The sequence below is a fragment of the Pinus tabuliformis genome, chromosome 2_2 (assembly GCF_031772625.1).
Source record: "Pinus tabuliformis cultivar Carrire ecotype Pingquan chromosome 2_2, CPIR1, whole genome shotgun sequence".
In the NCBI taxonomy this organism is placed as follows: domain Eukaryota; kingdom Viridiplantae; phylum Streptophyta; class Pinopsida; order Pinales; family Pinaceae; genus Pinus; species Pinus tabuliformis.
Genome location: NC_142300.1, coordinates 179,116,677 through 179,138,328, shown reverse-complemented (window position 1 = coordinate 179,138,328; position 21,652 = coordinate 179,116,677).

Here is a 21,652-nt window from a genome sequence, read left to right as displayed (position 1 = left end):
TTCTAATTACTTCCCCATTTTCATTCAACTTATTTTTGAAGACCCATTTTGTCCCTATAACATTCTTATCCTTTGGTCTAGGAACCAACTCCCAAGTGTTGTTATTTTCGATCTGCTCAAGTTCTTCATCCATTGCTTTGACCCAACATTCATCTTTGCATGCCTCTTTTACATTTTGTGGTTCAGTGGAGGAGAGTAATGCCAAATAGCTTGAAGCTTCTGCAATTGTTCTTCTTGTTTGTACACCTGCTTCTTTCTGCCCCAAAATCTGAGATTCTGGATGATTCTTCTGAACGTACTGGGATGGAGTCTTCTCTTCTATCCTTATCTGTTCCTCTGGTGCTTCTTGAGGTTCTTCTTCTTCATCATTCTGTCTTTGAGGGTAGTCTTCATCTTCTTTGATATTTTCATGATTTACTTGCCTAGGAATGTATCCCTTTTCATCAACCACTACATCAATGCTGTCAACAATTCTTCCAAGTCTTTTATTGTAGCACTTATATGCTTTGCTGTGTGGAGAATAACCAAGCAGAATGCCTTCATCTGCTCTAGGTTCAAGTTTGCCAAGTTGCTCATCAGTATTCTTAATATAGCATTTGCTCCCAAAGATTTTGAAGTGCTTTACCGAAGGAGTCTCACCATACCAGAGCTCATGAGGAGTTTGAGTGCTGTTCACTCGGACATTTGTTTTGTTGAGAATAACAACCGCAGCATATGCGGCTTCACCCCAGAAAGTTGCGGGAGTTCCAGACTCATCCAGCATAGCACGAGCCATTTGTTGGACTATTCTGTTCATCCTTTCCACCACTCCATTTTGCTGAGGAGTTCTAGCTGTAGAGAATTCTCTTCTTATCCCATGTTCTTCACAGAAATCGAAAAATTCATTTGAGGTAAACTCCCCACCTCTGTCAGACCCGAGGCACTTAATTTTGTAACCTGATTCATTTTCAACCAAGGCTTTGAAGGATTTGAATTTCTCGAATGCTTCGTCTTTGTGCTTCATAAGTCCTAACCAAACAAACCTGGAGAAATCGTCAATGAATAATATCAAGTATTCTTCTCCTCGAGGTGTCCTTTTCCTAAATGGACCACATACATCTGTATGGACTAGCTCAAGAGGCATGCTAGCTGATCCTTCCTTCTCTGGAAAGTTAGTTTTGGTTTGCTTTCCAAACTGACATGATTTGCATATGGTGTTGTCTGGAATTTTGATATCTGGAAGACCACGAACTGCCTGATATTTGCATGCTTTCCTTATTTGTGAAAAACTTAGATGCCCCAACCTCCGGTGCCATAACCAGTGTTCATCATCCTTGCTCAAATAGCATTGTTGTTGTCCTTGTTCAAATATGTATAGATTATTTGGAGTTCTTCTACCTTTGATCACTGTTTCACCTGTATCAAGATCACGAACACGACATCCGTTTGATCTAAATATCACCTCGGTTCCTTGATCACACATCTGGCTAACACTTAGAAGATTATGCTTCAATCCATCAACATACAAAACATTTCCAGCTTTGACCTTTTCTTTTAACTGAGCAGTGCCTTTTCCTTTTATAGCTGCAGGAGTATCATTTCCAAAAGAGACTTTCTTTCCCTTTTCTAAAGCAGAATATGATTCAAGTTTTTCTTTATCACCTGTCATATGTTTCGAACATCCACTGTCAATGTACCATAGATTTTCTTGTCCTTCTGCATAAAATGCTATCCCACATCTTTCTGTTTGTGGTTCTTTTATTCTCCATGTTCTGGTGCTTGAGGCTTGTTCCTTTGTTTGCTGAAACCTGCTCCTGCATTCAGAATCTTCATGACCAAAGTTATTGCAAATAGAACATTCAACTTCATTTTCAAGAGCCGAAAAGTTGTTATAGGTCCTTTTTGTAACCCCGATCATACTTCTTTGTTTTTGAGCTTCTCTAGTCATGATTGTTTTATATGCAACACATTGAGCTGCTTTGTGACCAAAGTTATGGCAAGAGAAACATTGCCCATTGAAGAAACTTCTGCAATTATCAAATCTACCGGCCAAATGATTGTAATTTCTATTGTCATCCATTCTTGAAGAAAATTGAGAAGATTTTACCTGTGGCTGGTTGTAGCTTTTGTTCATCCTTAAGACAGATTGCCCCTGGTTTACCTGATAGTCTTTGTTCGTTCTTGATGTAATTCGTCCCTGCTTTACCTGGTGATCTCCATTGTGCTTTTGCTCATTCCTTCTTGCTGCATCAAGATAACTCTTTGAGGTGGATGTTTGAGATGTTTCTCCATTATACCCCAGACCTGTCTTGTTTAGCAGAGAACGTTGTACATTGATGATCTCATCCAGAGTTTCAGATCCTTTGACAAACTTAAGATTAATAGCCTTTGTTTTCTCAATTTCTTTTCTAAGGCCAAAAATTTCACCTTCTAACTTTTCAAGATATTTTTCTTTTTCATCAATTTGAAATTGTAGAGTATCAATGATCATATTCTTTTCTTCTATACATGTCTTAAGTCTAGAAATCTCTTCATAAAAACTATCCACATCTATAGCATCCATGTAATCATCATCTTCAAATGCCATTAAAAGTTTATAGTCATTACCTCGTTCATCTTCATCACTATTTGATAAACCATCACTGTCTTCATGAGTTTAGTAGCTTTTCTTATTTGCATTTTGTTTCTTGTTCCATCTGGCAGGTTCCTTTCCTTTGTCAATCTTATCCTTATGAGGACATTTGGCAGCATATTTACCTACTCTTCCACAAGCAAAACATTTAAAAGGTAGCTTACCTCTGAACCTTCCAGTACCTCGTTGAAGATTTTTGACAAAATTTGATTCTTCTTCTTCTTCTGGCACGTGACTTGATTCATAGTAGTCTCCTTTGCCTGAAGCCTTAAAAGCAGCTTCTCTCCTGTCTGATGGACCTCCTTTTCTCATTTCATAAGCAGTTAGAATTCCGTGTAGCTGATACATAGTAAGAGTTCGTATATTTTCCTTTTCTTCTATTGCAGACACTTTAGATTCAAACTTGGGGGACAATGATCTTAGGACTTTTTCAACCACAACAGCCTCTTTTATTTCTTCACCCAAGTTTTTCATACAATTAACAATCTTATCTACCCGAAGGAAATAGTTAGCCACACTTTCATCATTATACATTCTGAGATTCTCATACTGAATCCTGAGGGTTTGAAGTTTTGCACATTTTACCTGTTCATCTCCTTCGTAGCTCAAAACAATATTGTCCCATATTTCTTTTGCGGATTTATATTGCATAACCTTCACGAATTCAGATTGAGATAGACATCCTAGAAGAGTATTAACCGCCTTTGCATTTGTTTCGTATTTCTTCTTCTCAGCTGAATCTGTAGGAGTAGCTGATGGAAAAGTATACCCTGTTTCTATAACGTCCCATACTTCTGTACCCAAAGATTGAAGATAGGCAATAACTCTTACCTTCCAATATACGAAGTTTGTTCCATCAAAAATCGGTGGCCTGATTGATGCTTCCCTCTCGTAGTTGCTCATGATGTTAGATCTTCCTTCAAGCGATCAAGCTTCTTCAGAAGCACCTGGCTTTGATACCAATTGTTGGAAATAATACTGAGAGGGGGGGGGTGAATCAGTATTATCAAATTCTTATCAATCTATCTTCCTTATTTATACTTTGAATAATTCTTCAAATATTGATCATTACTTTGTATGTCAGTATCATAAAATAATGAGCAGGAACAAGAAAAGCAAATAGTCACACAAAAGAACACCAGATATAAGGTGGAAACCCAATGTGGGTGAAAACCACCTGCTGCAATATGTCTCTATCTTCTTTCAATTAGAAATTCCTTTTACAATGATTTTGTACTGGTGCAGTCCTTTACCAGTACGCAGGCTACAATCTGCAGAGAGCTACAACCCTCTCTCATTCTCCAGCTTCTCCTGGAAGGGAGCTACAACCCCCTTAGCTCTTGTACTAGCCAAGATACTAGTACGTAGGTGCTGGCCTACTGAAGGCTACAACCTTCTCTTTCTTCCAGGGAACACGTTTCATAAATTTTCAGACTGGATCCATGAACATCAATCAATCATCAAGTATATCTGCATCAAACAATCTCCTTTCCCAATTAGCACTGAATCAAGTAAACACTTCTCTGACAGCTGTACCCAGAACATAGTAACAGTAACCACACACCAAATTCTGAACCCAGAATACTGCAGCAATAGACAGAGGCAGCTAGATCATAATTTAAAGATATGCACTACTTCAACAACCTGAAACATGCGTGCAGATCTATAAAGGATAATTCCTTCTTTCAAATATTCAGACACTAATTAACCGAGATTGTCAGATTTATAGATCAAGCATGCGCCTCATATAACAGATCAAAATCATGCAAAGATACTATTATTCAAGCATAAAGATTATGACCCATCAAAATAACTTATCCTTCTTTATGCGCTAAGGTTCCTCCTTCATTCAGATCCAGATCTGCACCATAACCCAATCACAAATATTTCAGATCTAGCACTTATTAGATATTCAATTCATTCGATGATACTTTGCCAAATGATCTCCTTCATCTTTTATAGTCTTAGGCCTTCCACAATACCACGGTCCAAAACCATAGGATAAAAAAACTGTTGGACTAATACCATGAACCAACCATGAAAGCGCGTGAGATCAACACTTTTGGATGCAATACCACGAGCCAAAACCATAGGATCAAAAACTATAGGACTAATACCATGAACCAATCATGAAAGTGCGTGAGATCAACACTTTTGGATGCAATACCACGGACCAAAACCATAGGATCAAAAATTGTCGGACTAATACCATGAGCCAACCATGAAAGTGCGTGAAATCAACACTTTTGGATGCAATACCACGAGCCAAAACCATAGGATCAAAAACTGTCAGACTAATACCATGAGCCAACCATGAAAGTGCGTGAAATTTTCTCTTCATGAAAGGAACTTTTCTCTGCATGAAAGTGCGTGAACTTTTTCTCTACATGAAATAAACTTTTCTCTGCATAAAAGTGCATGAACTTTTCTCTACATGAAATAAACTTTTCTCTGCATAAAAGTGCGTGAACTTTTCTCTACATGAAATAAACTTTTCTCTGCTTAAAAGTGCGTGAACGTTTCTCTACATGAAATAAACTTTTCTCTACATAAAAGTGTGTGAACTTTTCTCTACATGAAATAAAATTTTCTCTGCATAAAAGTGCATGAACTTTTCTGCACTATAATTTATCATCTGAGATGAGTGGGTTGCCATCAAGTACAACATATGTATCATAATGCCAACAGAAACACCCTTTCCATGGTAAACCATTATGAGAACTAAAGTGCATTCATGAAGGGTCTATCCTTATTCATTTTTTCTCATTATGTTTAAACAAACTACTACCAATTACCTCAATCCCAATGCTTTTGAATGAATGAACTGTATGGTTGTTATCCCTTCCTAAACGCTCGTGCCAATTATTATCCCTTTACTTATTTTGGTAACTTTATCCCTTAACAGATTTTCGTACCTCATGGGCTACGATTATTATTTATGGTGATGAGGAGTCAGGGAATGAAGTGATAGTGCAAGAATTAAAATCCAAACTAACATGTTGTTTTAATTAAGTGTGTGGTACCATATTTGTATGTGTTATCATTCTTGCACCCCTTGATTGTGAATAACAAAGAGTTGCGAATTGTGGAGATTTGGAAGGACTATGCTTTTGTTGTTGAGATTATGATGGTGGTTTTGCAAGTACCATGGCACCAGTGAGAATATAGTCATCTTCTATTAAGGAGGTCGATGGAACTAAAGAATATGATTCGAGCTTCCCCATTTTACAGGAAGCAGGATGGTTCCCTTTTTTATACAAGTTCAAGGGTTTTGATTCAGTTGCTACAAGGGCATTCACATAGAATTTTGATAGAAAGATGGTGACTATAGGCACATTAAAATTTGAGCTAACAAAACAGTTTATTTCTCAGGCTATAGAGTTACCTGCTACCGGAGAGCAGTGACTCAAGAAAGGTGAAGTGACAAAGGGAGCTTGGTGTAGTTTCTTAGTAAAGGTCGACTACCCAGTCAATTAGAAGAAAGGAGCGCCTAGAAGTGAAATGGTTGAGAAATGGCGAAACTTTCTTTTCATCCTGCAAAAATTTATTACTTGCAATGGTAGGTATTCCATGACCTATCTGTACCATATACACCTTCTCATGCATTTTGAATATAGAAAGTCTATCAATTTTCCATATTTTTTATTGAACAGTCTTGCTAAAATGTCTCGAAGTGTTCAAAAACGCCCTGAGATTCAAATTGAGTATAAGCCCTATCACTATGGGTTGGTTAAGATATTAGTCAGCGAGGAGTTAAAAAATAGGGGCTCTACATGGGAAAAAATCCTTGAATTGTATCAATTTGGGAACGTCACACAAGTTGTTAGTATTAGGGAGTAGTCTGAGAAAGAACCTATAGTTAAGGATGCCTGGTCTCAGAAACAATAGGAAGAAAAACGAAACAAAATAAAGGATTCCAGGACTGCCTGGTCTCAAGAAGAGGGGTTACAGGAAGGGAAAAGGAAGAAAGTAAGAAAGAGCATGTTATCTAAGGCAATGGTGCCATAGCCACCCAACGGGTTAACAAGAGGATTGTTATGAAGTCATCATGCCTCTTCTCATAAGAAGATATCAGAAGCAGAAAAATTGTTGGATATAGAAGTGGTCATGGAGTCAGAATCACCAAAGGAAGATTGTGTTCCATCAGAAGAACTGAAGGACCATCCACCAATTGCTCCTGCAGGAAAAGTAGATGAAGGCATGGTTAGTGAAATAGTGCCAATTTGTAAAAAGAAGCATGCAAATAATAAGGGGGTCCTTTCCCTTTTAGTGGATGTGGCAACCATGGGCACCCTTGCCATGAGCCAGAAGTAGCATGTAGAAGAGTAAGAGGATTATATTCCTTTTGCACTCCTAACGACAAAAATTAAGAAATAAAATAGGAGTCATAAATAGGAGGAAGAACATGAGGATTTTGTTCATCTTGCGCTTTTTATGAAAAAGACTACTGACAAGAAGAAGATCCAAAGACTGAAACAACATATCAAATAATTGGAATTTCTGGATCGATATATGAAATCCCAAAATGCAGTGTTGATGTCCACGAATGAGTAATTAGTTGCAAAAGTGGTTGGACTAAAGGAAGAAGTTAAAAAGTGGAGGATTCATGTTGCTTATATGAAGACTTGAGCTATAAGGTTCAAAACGCGGATGAGAAAGGTTCAAGGTGAAAGTTTGAGGATCAATATTCAAATCAGTAAATGATAAGGGAAGAATTTAATTTTTTTTTTTTTTTTTGCAAAGGTTAGTAGACAATTGTGTGGGGACACACAACAATATTGGGTTAGGGGGATTTTAGGCCCTAGAATTGCTCTTATCTTTACCTATAAAATCACAACAACCAAAAAAAAAAAAATTTGCATTCTTAGCCTCCATTAATATATCTATGAGAAAATGGGTAAAGGTTGCTCATTTTTAAAGAAAAAGGTCGATAGATTAATATTTTTGTGATTATGTGCTTGTATTCATGTTATGCTAGGAAATTTTGTTGATATTTCCATTTACTATAGTTTGAAGTGCATTTGGTATAGGCATCAATTAATCTTGGGATTCCTGCACTAGTCTAAATCTAATTCCTGCACCAGTTTAGGAGTGTCGTTAGATGAATAAATCTAGCTAATAGTACAAGTGAGTTGTCACGATAAGGTTTTCGTGGAAAAAAAGGAAGAAAGTGTGCGCTTCTAACTCCTGGTCTCCAGCAGAGCAGCGATAGTTTTGGTCTCCTCCTACTAAAGATAGTCTGAGATAAATCAGAGTGTGGACAAGCTAATGATGTTTGTTGGAGAGATCTATTGTTATGAGCTTGTTAGTAATGACCTCCATTTTTGTTATGTGAGAAGATGGTTGGATGTGGCTAAGTATTTGATGTAAAAATGTATATATATCGAGTCATAGAAAGGCGTAGGTTAGTGATGCTACTGGTTATTTTGTGTCCCTTTTGTCAAAGACTTTCATAGCCCAGATCTCCTCTGGAGATGGATCTGTCTATCTCAGATGTATTAAGCAAGGACTTTCATTAATAAAAAGGAGCTTTAATGCCAAGTTCAAATAACTTCTATGTTTAATCCTATGAATGATTTATCATAATTCATAAGTTAGCCTCTTTCTTCTTACAAGGAAATGAGCTGGTTGGTTAGGGCCCAACCAACCGAACTCGTTCTCCCTTAGATAGTTGCATTGTATGTGTTATATTTTCTATTGTTGGTGTGTGAGTTTCACTCAATGAATGGTGTTAAGAGTATGTGAACTGTTATGAAACTCTGGGTGTTTGTGATTCATATAAGTTGTCTTCTTTGAAAGGAGTGATAGCAATCCAAATCTGGAAAGTAGGTGTGTGCATTTTGAGGAATTATTATATTGTTGTGTTTTATGTTTGGGATCATTCCTTTAACAGGGATTCAAACCCTAAGTGGTTAGTCTTGTGTTATTTTTTTGTTATAAAAATGTCAACAACGAAACATGGCTTGGGAGTGGAAGTTATGACTGAGAAACCCTAGTAAACTTGAGATTCAATTTATGCTTATGCATTTTGATCATTTTAGAATTGGGAAGACTTGTTGATATGATGTGAGACTTGGGTGATTGAATTACTATCATAGGGTTTTGTAAACATACTCTGTTTGTTTAAGATTGGAGTTGCGACAAAACTTTAAGGCCAATATGTTGTGATTCTTTTATGATTAATTTGGTTTCATTTTGCAAATATTTTTTGGTTTAAAAAGGATCCATGATCTCAAGAGAATTGAGCCAGTAAGCTTGTTGTCTCATGGTTCTTTGGTACAAGAATAGAACCCTTAGAGAAATCTATGAATATTAAATGATTCTAAGTCACATATTAGGTCTCTTTATTTAACCATAAGACTAGGAACAACGACATTAATATTTATACATTAAGGCCTAGTTTTGGAATGTGGAGTAAATCAAGTAGAGTATTGTATGATTGATCTTGTTAATGGTTAAAGCACGATTGGTTTTCTTTGTAATTATGTATGCACACGTGTGAAAATTTTCTTGAACATGAATTCACTATTGACTTCTTTGTTTATTATCCTAGCACGAGATTTTATTGGTATTATTGGGCCTAGTTTGACAAGTTTCTTTTGTAAGTTCATTTGAAAGAAAGAGTGATTTTTTAATTGAGCGAGAATTATATTTTGAACGCACCAGAATAGTTGTGTTTCCCTCATATAATGTACAAGAGATTGATTATTTGAAGTAGTGCATGAACATGAGTAATTGAAAAGTTTGCTTAGTATAGGAACAATTTGGTGATTTGTATATTTCCTTTGCCTAAGTATGTTTCTTTTGAGTCATCACTAAAACATGTGTTCACTTTTCCTGGAAGAATTATTTTAGTTTAAATTCCTTGTCAACATTCTGAAAGAAGGCCAACATCCATAGTGATCTCGATGTTTTTATGTAAGTAGTGCAAGAATATAAGCAAGAGGTTTTTATTTTTTAATTTTCATTACAAAATATAGAAAGATTGATTGATTAGGGTATAAATAGGATTTGAAAAATTTAACAGATTCCTTTGTCATTAATTGTGTTATGCCTCAAAGTCTACGAGGCCCTGGTTTGACAAGTAAGTATTGAAAATATAATTTTAACACCCAACACAATTCCTTGGTATAATAAAAAATATTGCATCCTAGCCATTTCCCATTTATTTTTAACATGCTCAATGCTTCCGCTCATAATTTTTTTGTATATGGACAATGTACAAAGAGATGGTCTTCTAATTCATCATTCATCCAAAATAGGATGCACCTTCCTAGTCTGTGTCATGACCTCTTTTGTAGTTATCTCAAGTTAAATCTTTGTTTAATAAGACTATCCATGACAAATTCCTTGACTTTTCTAGACATTAAAACTTCCAAATTTTCTCCCACCAACACTTTTTTTCTTTGTATTCCTCATCTTCCCATTTGACCTCATACCCCAACTTTTATGTATACCTTCCTAATCCTTTATTCTTAAATCAAATAATTTCATCTTCAACATTCTTTAATCTAGTGGCACTATGTTTCAAATGATAAGTGCATTGCTATTGTTTGTTTGCTAGGTCCCCTTATAAGTCCAATTAAGTTGTTATTTTCCATCCTTAACTCTATATATTATTATTTCATGGTTTTGTTGCATTAGCTATACTATAAACTTCATAATTATGCGATGTTGAGAACCTGAATGAGAATATGCATCCCATCCATGGATACTCTCCAATTTTTAATGTCCCCATTGTCAATCTTCCAAACTAGCTATATACCAAACAACTACACTGCTTTCACCAAGGTATTCCATATAATTGATACTCCCCCACTTACCTTATTTACTCTTCTTATCTAATCCTCCATAGATCTTAGATCTATATATGCTACATTTGTTATTTCCCCCCATAGTCTTTCACATTGCATCAAATTCCACATACGTTTCATTATTAATGCTTTCCCAAAGAGATGAATATTATTTAAGCTCCAATTCCTTTCTTTCTTTGGTTTTGCTTATTTTTTTAGCTCGTCATATGAACCCCTTCTCTATCCATTGAAAGCTAAAGCATTTATGACTGATGTGACCCAAGATGCCTCAAGGAATTAAGTTAATGATAATCGATATATTGGAATCCCTTCCAACCATAACTAACATTAGCCTACCTCCTCTTGAGAGCCATCTATAACACCAATTTGATATCTTGCCTTCAATATTTTCACAAAGCTAGAACTAGGCTTTTTTTATTATTTTAATTGTTAGGTTTTAAATAAAAACTTAGATATATCAATCCTTCCTCAAAAAACATTATGTTGAAATGCATAACTTATGTGTGTTTCCTCTCAATTTATTCATTTACTTAATTAAATATGATTAAGGAACTAATATCACTTACCTCCAATAATCTTGTTACTTTTAATATAGATCCAAAATTATTGTATACTTTTGAGCTTCCTTAACTATGCTTGCCCCAAATAAGATGACATCAACTACATATAGTAAATTTGACAATGATATTTTCCAATGTTGATACATTTAATCAATCCTTCTTTTTTGTTTGTTAATGCCATTTTACTTAAATTGTTTGCCACCATAAGAAGTAGGAAGGGTGACATTGGGTGGTTTCGCCTAAGTCCCATTATGGCATGAAAAAAATTGGAGGCATGACCGTTTATCATCACCACAAAAGAAGTTGAAGAAACTCACCCTATTATCCAATTAACTACCAGTACCTTCATTCCAATTTGAAATAAGATTAACCTTAATACAACCAACTAATTTATCAGATTCCCTATTTAAGTCTAGTTTCACTAACATAGTAGGCAATTCGTTTTCTAAAATGAATACCTTCTTATGCAACTCCCATTGCTCCATGAATTTTCTTGTTGTAAATAACTCTAAATTCCTCTTCATCTTGATTTCAAAAAATATGTAATTTAGCCTATTTGTTAATACTTTGTTATGAGTTCTTAGATAGTTATATAGGTGGTATTTCATGCTATTGGTACCTTTCTTGGCCTTTTTCCTAGACAACTCTCCCTTGGGGAAATCATAGAACCCTAATAAGCTCGCTTGTCCATCAATATTGACTAGGGATTATTTGAATACATTTACGACTAATTTGAGTTCTTTCGTTGTGACAACTACTTTTAAATCCTTATTTTGTTCCTCACTTATCGGGCTTGGAAATAATGAAGCATTTTTTAAAAATTCTTCTATATTTGATATTGTGGGTTCATGAAATAGACTTTTGAAACAGTTAACTTCTTCACCTAGTATCTCCTTAAAAGTCCTAGCCTTTACTCCCTCTTGCTTATGTATCTCCCCAAATATTCATGTCTTTTTATATTTTGCATAATTATATAAAAAACTTGTACTTTCATCCCCTTCTACTGTCAAAATTCTTCTACTCTCTTAATATCCATTACACTTCTCATTCTAATAGTTTCCTTTTTCATCCATTAGTTTCTTCAACTTTGTTTTTTCATCTTTAGAGAAAATTCCTTCCTTATTATTCTCAAACACACTCTCGATATATGCCTTTTTTTTCTTTTTTCTTTTTTAGAGATTCTCCATGGCTTGTTCTACCATATTCATTTTCACTTTTTTTAGATTATTAACAAACTAAAACCTCGTAGACTTACAAATAGTAGGATTTATTTTCTTCCAATTATTGATCACTAGCTTCCTAAACTCTTTGACATCTAGTAATAATTAAACTTGAATAGACATGGCGTGTTTTTTTAAATCATAATAAACACATAAATCTCCAGTTTTTTCCCACCCAAGACTTCATCATCTCTACTCCCCCATAAAAATTTCTACAACCCAAACTTTGATTAGGATCTTAGAATTCCTTTCTCACTCACTTTTGGTACTTTCTCTAGGTCAAAACTATCTTGAGATATCCACCACACAAAACCCTGAATCTTCAAACAATTAAGTAATCAATCAATACATTTCATCTAACACTAATCCACAATGTCTCCCTCTTTTTCATGGTTAGGTTCAAATCGTCCCCCATAATCACATTATGAACTTTAATCTGATCTAGGGTTCTCAAAGTTTCCTATAAGACCTTAAGATACTTGTATGAGTCATATAGATTAATGATAAATAGTTACTTCTCCATTTATTTGTATTTCATAACCACCTATGCACTTGCATTTAGACATGATACGCCAATTAACTCCATCAAATCTCTACAAAAAATAATAGTACTTCCCAACCTACCTTCCACATCTACAGAAATGAAATTCTAATTTTTTTAGATGGGATTTTAGAATGGCCTTTACCTTATAATTTCCATGTTGTTTGTTATATTATAATAACATTTGGATTGTACCTTGAAAATAATATTATCAGAGTTAACTTCTCTTGGGCACACCCTACACCTATGGTGTTTAAGGAGAGAATGATCATGGGTGAACTTTGGTCGAGGCAATTCCAAAGGCTCCCTTTATCATCAACTATCTACCTTCCTTAACCATCTTCCTAGTATTATTTTTTTACTAGAGAGGGAAAGGGTTTTCTTTGAACTATAATTATCGGATCCAAATCTAATGCCAATCCCCCCCATTCTTACATATTTTTAAAATTCATCTTCCTTGGTCTTAGAGCATATTTAGAAGGAGCCCCCTCAACTAGATTTAGGGTTATTTCCTCGATTTTTAATTGCAATCACTCAACCTAGGGATGTTTTTTGGTGATTGTTTTTCCCCTCCTTACAAAGCTTCCTCCTTCCCCTCTACACTATCCATGGCTCTAAGGTTTTCCTTAGGGTTGTTATCTATTACATAATATTTTGTCACACCTCTTGTTCACTTCCTGTTCCACATCTCGAAGTGCCAAAATGTTGACAACTGTGAAGTCTATTCATCATGAAACACATACTGAAACATCCCTGAAGAATGGAAGAAAAACTATCTTGAGTCAATTATGGAGAAGGTTGACTGGAACCCTAAATTTTAGGATCAACACTCTTTGCTCCACTGTCTGCCCGTGTTGATGGCAGACTGCATTTATTTGACCTAGCACTGCCAGCGTGGGTCTTGATATAAAAACCCACGTTCAACCTCTTCTGGAAAGTTTTCTCAAAATGGAGGAGAAGCTTTGTATGATGGAAACTTCGAGAAAGAACGAGTTGGATGTTGTTGGGTAGAGATATGGTCAAGCTCTCCCATTTGGAGCTCTTGATCCTACCTTTAAGGGTCTCCCATTTGATATGTAAACCTTCCTCCCTCTTTTGTGGATCCCTAACTCCCTCTCCCTTCCTATAAATCAAATCCCTTCCATCCCCAAATGGTTGGTCATTGATTGCCTGCATTCCTATGCTGAGATTATGCCTAAATGTTTCCCATCTAACTTTGAGAAGGAGTACTTGAAGAGTCTTGACTTGGACTTGGACATCCACCAAAAGGACATCTCCAACATCAAGGAAATGGTTGTATGCTTCCCTTTTTTATTCATTAATATATACATCTGATGTTCACTTTCCATAAATGTCTAAATATTTATGCATTTAGCTTGATACTCCTTAATCTATCAAGTAGTTTATGTTTGATATATACTATGTATGCTCTCGTATCTTGTATTGTCCTTTGATCTCTCTTGCAGGTACTCGAATGTAAATAAAAAACAAGGAGCGAGCCTAGAAGCTAGGAGATCGAAGCCATTACCAAAGGATTAAGTGATTAGCATCAGAGCGAGGTAGGTTTCTTGTTCTCTCTAGATTTTTAAACATAAACTAGGAAAGTTTGCATTATTTTGTTCAGTTTGTTGCTAGACCTACTCATTGGGCTAGAGAGATAGCCTCTGTCCACAGAGGGGATTTATCTTCACAAAAAATTGGTGACTCTGCAGGGGAGATATAGCCTCTTCAATCTCTTTTCTTGATTTGGTCTTTTGATCACTTTGACTAACCATTCAGTTCTCAATTAGTTTGAGCCTATACATGTTAGCACATTCACTTATTACTACCTTAGAGATTTTTCTTATTTTTACCCATATTCCTCGCCCAACACGCTTTTTACTTAGACAGTCGCACTACCAGTGCATTTTTCCTTAAAACAGTCACGTTGAACTCCTTTCCAACACGGGCTTGGATATGACAGTCGCACTGATCTCTGAGATTTGAGAAAAATTAGGGTTTCTCTATCAAAATCCAGTGTGTCTTGGCCCCTGACGTCTTTTTCTTGTCTTTTGTGATTGGATTTATTAATGTTTTCTCTGGACATCTTCATTAATTAGCAATTTTTTGTCTCTTTGGCTTTCAAGTGATTTGAGTGAAATTGGATTGATTCTATGGTTTGTAGGTCATTTGATTGTCACTTGCCACGTGTGAGTGTGACTGAGATCTTGATTTCCTAGTTGATTAGATCTTGTTTTATATGCAAATCATTCAAAACACCAACTTGCATTGGTTTTAGCTTGTCTTTTACAAAGTTTCTTTTTGATTGCATTAGGTCATCTTGCATTTGGAAACCATCTTTGTTGTCCATCAAGCATAGATTACATTGTTTGATTTACATGCTGAAAAAAGTGCATTGTTTATTTGTTCAAAAGGAAAAAAGTGAAAAGTGTTTTCATTTAAGTGCTTTTGAATTCGTATTGGTGCTGCTTTCATTGATGCATTGGTTGCATTAGAAGCATTTTAATCAAATTTTCAATTTGCTTTAGCTGATGCTTTAGTTGCATTAGAGCATTAAAAAATCAAAGAAAAACATCATTCATATAAGTGCATCTTAGTAAAAGTAAAGATCATTTTGCCTTCGAAAAGTTTCATTAAAGATTGTGAAAAGTGAAGATTGTTTTTTCTTTTGGTCATTGCATTTGGAAAGAGAAAGTGAAAGTTAGTGGAAGGCATGTTGTTCAACGCATTATTGATTGAAATTTCTTCCCTTGATTAGTCTAGTTTTCATCAAAGTGGAAAGTTTTCTTTTCTCATATAGTTGCATCTTAGAGATTCAGGTGACATCGTTTTGAGCCCGAAATTGAAACATAATTAAAGATAAACATTAAAATTTACTCAATCAACCTAAGGAGCATTTGGAACCTAACGCAAACATTTAGAGGTCTAGGCTAGAGACGTCTTCCGACATCTATAAACCTAGCAGCTGTCGTTATTTTCCAGCATTGTATCCCGGGAGTGAAATCTTGTTTCACGTACGTAATTATATAAGATCGTTCTCCAGTACTCTCGAGTATATTGGAGGCGCTCCACGTATGGAAAGTATATGGGAACACTCTCATCGAACAATTATGCATTAGATAATGCTAACATGGAATTGTGCTCTCTATACCGTCACATATATATTGGGAGACCCCACTAGGTTGCTATCCTTTAGCCACAGGTAACCGAGTCAACCGCCTTGTAAACGTGATACACTGAACACAACATTCAGGGAGATTGGCCGTCGTACGTTAAGTCCTTGGTTTCGGCTAAGGTGTATATAGTGGTTCACGAATACTTGGTAAACCCTCTTGCCTAGATTACCCTTTTTTATTTATTTTTTGTTTTAAGTTCTAAAATTTACTGCCCACGATAACATGTATTACCCAAGCATTTCTCCTTGGCCTCCTTATGCCTTATTAATGGTAAATTTTAGTTAAAGCTCAAATAAATCACTTCCTCTCCTTTTGTTTTTGAGAAAAGGTCATTGTGGCAGAACCGTCGAGCTTGCCTTATCTATCCCTTTCACAGTCTAACATTGAAGGGTCACCACAAGGAGTCCACCTTGAGATTCTAGAGTCACTTGAAAGTCAAGGTTTTTAACTTGGAATTATCCCAAGTATTCAACCCCTTGCTTCTCGTCCTCCACCTCGAGAGTCGTTGTCATCATCTCAGGAATCTGACCGAGAAATTCTGAGGTTCCTCAACAGTTTTTGTTGTTTCCCCCGAATCCGCTTTACAATCCTTTGATTATATCTCCTCAATGCCCATATATTCCTTTTGATAGTCCCCACGTACCTTTGGAACTCTTTCCTCGGTCATCGTGGATTCCTCCTCGTCAATTGTTTCCACCCATGGCATCAGAAGGTGAGACTGCAACCACTCCTCGAAATCCTCCTCCGGAAGTCTCAGCCACTCATACTTTGGGTCTTGGTGATGAATATGAATATCACTTTCCTCCTAAAGGTTTTCCATATGTGTCCTCTCCTCATATGGGGAGCGGGCCAAGTCCACCACCTGAAAGTAGTGAACCTTTATTTCCACCAGGTTATACCTCTCTTGGTCACTTAGTTTCGGGTACTCCGAGCGCATATTTTCTTTGTCATCATTCGATATGGTCATCTGGCGTTACGCCTACCTCTAGCCCGTTCTTTTCAAACGCGGCCTCCCAAATTCCTAGTCAAACTGCAGTTTCTTTTGTTCTTGTTCAACCTAAGGTCATGGTTGGGACAGTTAATGTCCCCATAAGTCCTTCAACTCCTCTTTCGACCACTACAGTGGTTACACCTCCTCCATTAAGTGGGAATATGTACCACCCCCTATCCCACCGCATGGGGGGAAACCACCTCCTCCATATGTACCTCATGTTTCTGGTGGAACCTATGTGAGTGGATCTCAAACTCACGTTATGAAAGTGAGTCAAATTGCTGATAGTATTCCTTCTAGATCTGGTCAGATTCCTTATCAGAAACCCATTTCGACTCAGATACCTTACCAAAAACCATACCCTCCTTATGGTTCACAACAACCTCAAAATCCACCTTTCAATCAACAGGTAGGATCCCAAATGTAGTCTGGTCCTAATCCCTCATTTGGGTCAGCTGGTTGGTTTCAATATGTTTCTGGAACTTATCCTTTAGGAGTTGGTAATCCTTTGCAACAAGGACCATTGCAGTAGCAAGGAACCTATCAAATTCCACAAGGACATTACATGCAACAAGGGTCTTACCAACAACCTTTTTAGCAACAAGGGCAACCTTTACAAAAACAAGGTTAACCGTTATATCATCAAGGTCAACCGTTGCGTCAGTAACCATATGCTCAATACTCCTCATAGGATGTTTATCCCCCTTATGGTTCTCAATGGCCTGTGGCGAGTCAATATCAACCTTTTCTTGGTCAGAACCGACCTTTGTGGGGGCAAACTCAACATTTGTCTGGTCAAAATTCCTCCCATTGGGGGTAGTATCAAAATCCCTATGGTCAAAATCAACCACTATGGGGGCAAAATCCATACCAACAAGGTTGGAATCCTCAAAATGGACCTTATCAGAGGCCTTTCATGCCTTTTAATCCTCAATTGTTGTTCTTAGCAACTTTGGAGTTACCAAATGTGTCGAGGCTCACAAACGATCCAATACTTCATTCACCATATTGGCCTCTGGTTCCTATCAAAATTCTTGATGATTGTCCAAAATTCGAAGGAAAGTATGGAGAATACCCCCAAGCTCACATCATGACCTACCATTTATGGTGTTCGTCTAACTCTTGGGTTGAATATTTTCTTCGATTTCACCTTTTCCAGTGAACCCTAATGGGTGTTGCCGCCAAATAGTATATCGAGTTACCTCAAGGTGCCTTTCAAGATTTCAAAATTTTGGCTATGTCTTTTCTTACTCACTTCCAGCTACAAATTTGGTATGAAACTGGTACCCATATCCTAACATCTTTGAAACAGAATACTGTTACCACATCTCCAATCACATCCATGAATGGAGATGTCGATGTCGTCTTATTAAGTTTGAAATCCTTGATGAGATTTTAACCGAATGGTTTACTAAGTCATTCGTTAATCAAATCGCCAAAGAAATAGCTATGGGTGGTTGTGTGATCAAAGAACAAACCATCGCATGTGCTCAGTATCTAGATTTGGTATATTCGCAATCTGGCACCCTTTATGATCTCTTACCTGATGCTCCGTGACCTTCAACCGATTCAACATCTTTTAAACCTGCGGACACCACCTGTTGATGGTATTATTGGATGAATAACTCAAAATTTTAGTAATGCTTCTTCTCCTTCTACGAAGCAAAAATCTACTTCGGCTACTGCACCTTCTCCTCCTTCAAATACTCCCAAAAATCCTAGTAAAATTTTAGAGGTGAATGTTGTCCAATCTATCACAACATACAAAGCCTCGAAAGGGAAAAATAAGGCTAAAGGTAAGGCTAAATATGATACCCCAAAATAGGATCCTCCTAAACCATCTACTGATGATGCATCCAAACGCAAATCGAAATATCCCTGTCTTATATGTGATGAAGATCGTTATACCAAGGGTTGTCCTCGTCGTGCTAAGGTTAGTCATTTATTAAAAGGAACCCTAAGGACAACACCTGTGTTGAAAGAACACTTTCTGTCACAACAAAATTCACTGGTAGATCAACCTCAATCCTCTACATCTTCAGGTTCTCAAGTTTTCATGAGTGGAACGACACCTGTCTCTGTTGCTACTCGATCAAAATATTATCAGACTCCTACCAAACCAATTGTGGAAAATGATGCCACTAATACGCCTTCTACTTCCACTCCACCCAGTTTTGGTCCTCTTCATATTGAACGACCTAGTAATGATTCTATTATCCAACCACCTCCCAAAGGTGTTCTTCAGAAGTCATCATATAATCCGAATACGTGAGCTGCTGAACATTATAATATTGTGGAAGATTTAGCTCCAACACCTTTGGAGATGTCAGCTTTGGAAGTCCTCCAAACTTGCCCATCACAGTGGAAAGCATTACTATCTTCCATAGGAGGAATTGATCCTACAGATTCAAATCTAATTACTTTTGACCTCGAGAACCACGTTCATCGTTTCCTACATCAACTTGCCTTCTTGATACAAGTTATTATTAAGGGGAAGACTATTCATAGGACTGCTATTGATGAGGATGCTTCTATTTGCATAATGTCCCTTTCATGTTGGAAAGCTATTGGCTCTCCACATCTCAACCAATCTCCTAATACCTTGGAAGCCTTCGATGGTAGATGTTCACATCCATATGGTATTTTCAATGATTTTCCAATATAATTCGAAGGAAAACCGGTTAACCTGGAAGTAGAAGTTGTTAATGCCAATCTGAATTACAATCTTCTACTTGGTTGTAGCTAGATCCATGCAATGTTTTGTGTGGTTTTTACTTTTTTTTATGTGCTCTATTTTCATCATCAAGGGAAAATAGTCACTGTCGATCAGCTCGCCTTTTTCTCTTCCAACTCTTCAAATGGTAATGTGTCATATGTTGAGAATATTGATATCCCTTATGAGAGTACTGGGGCGGGTATTTTCAAAGAATCTTCCCTTATGGGACTTTTTCCCTTCCACCTCTAAACGTCACTTCAATTAACATGATGTCGACTTATCACGATCCTTGGGTTGTTCTTCGTCCTGAACAGTTTGACAGTTTTGGCAAAGTTATGCCACTTAGCCCCGTAGAGTAAGAATATTAAGCTGTCATTTCAGCTTCTGCGACAACTTCTGAAATTCATGATCATTTCAATATGAGTGTAGGTGCATATTCCTAATCTCCCTGGCTCGGTTCTTGGGATTCTCCAAATCCTTTGAATGAGACATTTCCAACTGACGAAAGTATCACATAAGTCATGTCTCTTGATGAAACTCCATGGAATGATGCCCATCATTCTTCCTCGTTTCTCCCAAGCCTTAGTGAGATCTATTCTTGTCTAGAAACCCTTGTTTCCGATGTACCAACTCATCCACTTCAGACACCTATTTTGGTCCAAGAAGTGTTGTCTGAAGAAAACATGGGAAACATTTAAGCTACAATGTCGATCGACATCTTTGTCAAGCTAGGGATTGTCAAAAATATCCACGTTGGGGTTTCTTGTTCTTCGGATGAGATCAAGATTTATACCGCCCTTTTCAAAGAATTACTTGATGTATTCGCTTGATCGTATGAAGAGATGCCTAGCATAGATCCAAGTATAGTAGTGCACGAGATTCCTACTTATCTAGATGTGAAGCCTGTTCGTCAGTGCCTTCGTCCCATGCACCCTAGAAAAGCAACTACCATAAAGGGAGAAGTTGAAAAACTTCTTAAAGTTGGTTTCATTTATCTTATTCCATTAACAGATTGAGTCTCAGATATTGTTCCTGTAACTAAAAAACAAGGAACTATCCGCATTTTTGTTGACTATCGTGATATCAGGTTTATGAGAAATTCTTCGGCGTAAATCACAGGATAAAACATTTGTCGACGCGTTTCGAACCAACAAGTGTGGTTCATCGTCAGGACAAGATGAAGAAACAGATCCAGCTTAGCATGTTAAATAGTCTGAGCAGAGACTCCAACGACTATCTTGACTAACGGCTAATTTTGACTTTAGGACCAGAGTCAAGATTTAATTGAAGTTAGTTAATTAAGTGAATAAATAAAAATATAAAATAATTTAAAATTGTTGAAGGTTAGTTAGAAAGTTTTTAGAAAATTATAATTTGTTTTTTAATGGGACTTAAATAATAAGTATAAATATATAAAAGAAATATATACAGAGGTTAGTTAAAATAAATAAATAAATAAATGAAATATACATAAAATTAATAATGAATTTTAATTACGAAAGTAATAAAAGGTAAATTCAAAAAAATAAATAAATTAATAAGTAAATAATAATAATAATAATAAATAAAAAATAAAAAATAAAATAAAATAAATAAATAAATAAATAATAATAATAATAATAATAATAATAATAATAATAATAATAATTAAAAATAAATAATAATAATAATAATAATAATAATAATAAATAAATAAATAATAATAATAATAATAATAATAATAATGGAAATTAAATAAATTAATGAATTAACTAAAATAAATTAATCAAGTGAGCGAAAAATAAAATAAAATAAACTAAATGAATAAATTAATTAAAATAAATAAAACACGCGAGCGGAAAAATAAATAAATAAATAAAATAAAAAATAAAATAAAGATACAAAAATAAATAAGTAAATAAATAAAAATAAAAATAAAAATAAAAATAAAAATAAAAATAAAAATAAAATAAGATAATAATAATAATAATAATAATAATAATAATAAGCGAGCGAGGAGGAAGGAAAAAACAAGGCGCCCAGG